The sequence below is a fragment of the Temnothorax curvispinosus genome, unplaced genomic scaffold (assembly GCF_003070985.1).
Source record: "Temnothorax curvispinosus isolate PA1 unplaced genomic scaffold, ASM307098v1 QBEX01018115.1, whole genome shotgun sequence".
Taxonomy (NCBI): Eukaryota; Metazoa; Arthropoda; class Insecta; order Hymenoptera; family Formicidae; genus Temnothorax; species Temnothorax curvispinosus.
In genome coordinates this window covers 6,562-11,481 of record NW_020227895.1, presented here as the reverse complement: position 1 = coordinate 11,481, position 4,920 = coordinate 6,562, and the positions used below count along the sequence as shown (strand labels likewise).

The 4,920-nt window shown below is 41.7% G+C and overlaps 1 pseudogene; it reads left to right on the top strand.

Annotated features, from left to right (window-relative positions):
- The first annotated feature begins 32 nt into the window (after window positions 1-32).
- Window positions 33-4,078, top strand: LOC112468129 (annotated as a pseudogene).
- The last annotated feature ends 842 nt before the right edge of the window (window positions 4,079-4,920 follow it).

Below are 4,920 nucleotides of genomic sequence, written 5' to 3'. Positions count from 1 at the left end.
TTAATATAAACCCCCTTGCACAATAGGCGATAGCGATAGCGATAGCGACAACGACGTTTAAACGTTTTAAAAATTATTTTATAGTGAAATAAATAAATATACAGACTAATAAGCCTGTAATTATAAACGATAGTTGCTAATTAAGTTTGTGACTCATAATTCCGTCTTGCAGAGGACCTCCGTAACGAGATCAAAGATGTACTAGCTGTGCAGGGTGAAGAGGTTATCTCAAACGCCCTGCCCAATTGAGCGACTCAAATGTCATTACCGCTGAGAAGTACTTCTTGCCATTTGAATCAGTATGTCAGAGCTAGTCACTACGGATTGTGGTGACACAGCACTGGACTGCCTGCAGAAGTTAATCGCATATAGCCATCTCACTGGCAATGTGCCTGATTCAACGGAGCTTAACAAGCTGCTGATTGTGCGCATTGTCGAGACAATCTGCGGTTGCTTCACCGGTCCACAGATCAATGAGGGTGTGCAGCTGCAGATTATTAAAGTTCTGCTGACTGTAATGACAAGCCAGCATGTGGAGGTACACGAGAGTAAGGTACTGTTATTAAACAATTCGTACTGTTTACAACGTTTACTTGGCGTCGCGCAACCTGGTGAATCAAACAACAGCCTGTCCGACTCTCACGCAGATGATCAACGTGATCTTCGCGCGAATGGAGACTCAGGCGGAGGAAGAGATCGTGAGACTTGATGGGGAACATCAGCAGGAGGGTTCTGTCATAGCAAACGGCGAAACTGAAGCCGAGGTTAGTCCAAAGAATGCTCCTAGTAATGATAACATTGATTCTCAAACAATTGTCAAGAGTATTCTTGATGATGTGGTAAAATCCGTGGTGCCATTGGAAGAGAAAGTCAGTTTGGAGAACGGCAGTCCGGAGGACAACGGTGACGAGGCAGCCGCTGAGAATGACAACATGATAACTGCAAAATTCACCCATGTGCTGCAAAATGATGCAGTCCTGGTGTTTCGCGCTCTCTGCAAGCTCTCTATGAAACCGCTGCCGGACGACACTTCCGATCCAATATCGCACGAGCTCCGTTCCAAAATCTTGTCGCTTCAGTTACTTCTGGGAATCTTGCAGAATGCCGGTCCAATATTGCGCTCTAACGAGATGTTTGTTATCGCCATTAAACAGTACTTGTGTGTCGCGCTGTCGAAGAATGGCGTGTCTTTGGTGCTGGAAGTGTTCGAGCTGTTGTTAGCGCTGTTCCTGGCGCTGCTCGCCCGTTTCAAGATGCACCTCAAGATGCAGATTGAGGTGTTCTTCAAGGAGATCTTTATGAACATCCTCGAGACCTGTAGCAGCTCTTTTGAGCACAAGTGGATGGTCATACATGCGCTTACGAGGATCTGTGCGGATGCCCAGAGCGTCGTCGACATCTACGTTAACTACGATTGCGATCTCTCAGCAGCGAATCTCTTCGAGAAGCTCGTCAATGATCTCTCTAAGATTGCTTAAGGTCGTCAAGCTCTGGAGCTAGATGCATCGCCAAATCAAGTGCGTTATAAGAAAGAGGATGACAGGATAGATGTATTATTTGGAACAGAGATTGTTCTTCGAAACAAGCAATATAAAGTTTTGTTTGTAATATTAGTGTCTTGCTCTTTCAGGAGAAATCCATGCGCATCCGTGGTCTCGAGTGCCTCGTGTCTATTCTGAAATGCATGGTGGAGTGGAGTCAGGATCTTTGCGTGAATCCCAGCGTGCCAGCGGATCAGCAACCATTGTCACATCCACTGGATACGACGCCGGAGATCCCGCTACCGCGTTACGGCAGCGCTGGCAGCCTCTCGTAGGCCAACTCCAGTCTCCAGTCTGACTGGCAACAAGGAGGTGCCGGACTCGCCGGAGCAGTATGAAGTACAGAAACAACAAAAGGAGGTATGGGAGGCCGGTATCGAGATCTTTAGTCGGAAGCCCGGCAAGGGTGTGCAGTACTTGCAGGAGCAAGGACTGCTCGGTACTTCGCCGGAGGACGTGGCCAGGTGGCTGCACTTGGACGAGCGACTCGACAAGACCGCCATTGGAGACTTTCTGGGCGACCATAATCATAACCAGGTGACGAGGAGAAAACAATTGAAATTAATAGACTATACTAATTATAGACATAAATAGCGACCATGGTTGATCAACTCTAAATCATGTTATGATTATTGCGCGATAATTATGTTAATTAATTAAGACAATGACTAATTTTGTTATACCGTTTGCACAGGTAATGTATGTACCATTACATTGATCAGATGAACTTTGCCGAACGCGATCTAGTAACTGCACTCAAGTATTTCCTGGAAGGCTTTCGGCTGCCCGGCGAGGCACAGAAGATCGACCGACTAATCGAAAAGTTTGCCAGTCGCTATTGCGAGTGTAACCCTAACAATGGCCTCTTCACGAGCGCGGATACAGCCTACGTTCTCGGCTTCTCAATTATAATGCTGTCCACCGATTTGCGCTTGCCGCAGGTTAAGAACAAAATGACCAAAGAATGATACATCAAGTACGTATAGCAATTTTTAAAGTTAATTATAATTAAAAAATTATGTTTTACATACATATAATTATTAATATTGAGAAAATTTTATTGTATTTAAGTTTATCTTTGTTAGTATATTTTTATTAATTTTTTTTTTCATTATATTTTATTATTATTAATATTATGTAATAATTAACAATAGGATCTACGATGAAATCGCTGGCAACGAGATTAAGATGAAGTCGAACCCTAATAGTAGCCGGCTCGCCGGCAAACAGCTGATATCTAGTGAAAAGAAACGACGATTGTTATGGAACATAGAAATGGAAGTAATTTCTACGGCGGCGAAGAATTTGATGGAATCTGTCAGTCATGTTCAGGCATCATTCACTACGACGAAGCACCTGGAACACATGCAGCCGATGTTCAAAATGGTCTGGACGCCATTCCTCGCGGCGTTCAGCGTCGGACTTCAAGACTGCGACGATCCAGAGATCGCGTCGCTCTGCTTGGACGGTATCAGGTGAGAAGAAATAGGAGAAACGAAGGAAAATAGATTTGTACGGCTGTGCCTTTCGTGCTTTATATTATTTATATGTTATATATTTTAGATGTGCCATTCGTATCGCCTGCATCATTCATATGAGCCTCGAGCGCGATACCTATGTACAAGCTTTGGCAAGATTCACCTTGTTGACGGCTAATTCACCAATTACGGAAATGAAGGTGAAGAACATCGATACCATCAAGACTCTCATCACAGTAGCTCACACCGATGGCAACTATCTAGGCAGGTCGTGGCTCGATGTCGTCAAATGCATCTCCCAGTTAGAATTGGCGCAGCTGATAGGTACTGGAGTACGGCCACAATTGCTGGGCTCACCGTCAAAACCGCACTTTCCCTCGCCATTGGCGAATTTCGGTAATCTCGCACACTCTGCCAGTTCGCACCAGACCAACAATCTCAACTTGAGCTCGTTGGACCCCAGCGTGAAGGAGTCCATCGGTGAAATTAAAATTCCATAGATATACACGTTTAGAAATCGGTGTACAATCAATATATGAAGATGTAATGTGTGATACTAATAGAGAGCATACAGTACGTGCCGTATGTGAGAGCTTTCAACCAGCAAAAGATGCTGAATTCAAGGTGATAGCTCACATGATGCCGGATTTACTAAATGTCGATTAATTTACCAAATAATTACTACGTTTACGCGTTATTATGTAACATTAGCAAAGACTGAATCAGATTATACGTAAAGTGTGGCTTTATCTTTATTTGTAACTCTATTGTACAATTTCACAGGACATCGAAAAAAAAGAAACGTTTAAATATTCTTTATGTCACACGTGCATGAAAAGTGGCCTATTACGCACGCTACACGCGGCGTGATAGGTCACTTTCCACGCACTTGCAACATAAAATAGGGTATGCAAGCCGTGCTGGAACTCGCCTTCGGCTCGTGCGTCAACTCCGCACCCGTGAATTTTCATCTTCCAGCACGGCTTGCACAAATAACTAATAATTTATGTGTAAACAATAAAGAACTTATAGAGATTGATAACCATTTAGCAGGATAAACTGTGTTGGCGTACTCTTTCTACATGCGTACCTTCCCCAAGAGCCGAGACTCGAACCAGATCCGTGAAAAATATCGTCACTTTCGTTGAGTTTTTGTACAGTTTTACTCTAGGAATATCGCGAAAGAAAGAAAGATTTTTATCTGAATCGATCGACATAAAGAGAGAGATATAGTAAAGAAGCTAGCTTTCGAGAATTTAAACGCATAATACTTTGTTATACTATGAGCGAATTAGTTTACGTCACTCTGTCAAACTTTAATATTAAATTACTAATAATATATCGATATCGGTAGTATAATAATAATACATTTAAAAGCGCTCAATTTAAAAGTAGGTCTTCTGCAAGATGAAATTATATGAGTCACAAACTTAATTAGCAACTATCGCTTATAATTGCAGGCTTATTGGTCTGTATATTTATTTATTTCACTATAAAATAATGTTTAAAACGTTTATATTAATTCTGATTGCAGACGGACCTTCGGGAACACTAGCGCCTTCTTCTTTTAACATGAATAACTAAAAATCTATATTTCGGCTAATTACCGAGTTTATAAATATTTAATTAAAATTATCTGATGGGTGACTCACAAACCTTTTTAATCACACTTCATAACTCTTCATATGAAATACAAACGATTCCGTATAAAAACTTTTATTAATTTATCTATTTCGGCTAAATGCATGGTGTAAAAATAATTAATTAATTACAATTAAACGAATGACTCACAAACCTTTTCAATTGCACTTCAAAAGTCTTCATACGAAATACAAACGATTTCATATGGTAGATTCTTTCCCGGACATTCATTTCCGGTCAAATACATACGAATGTTGCGC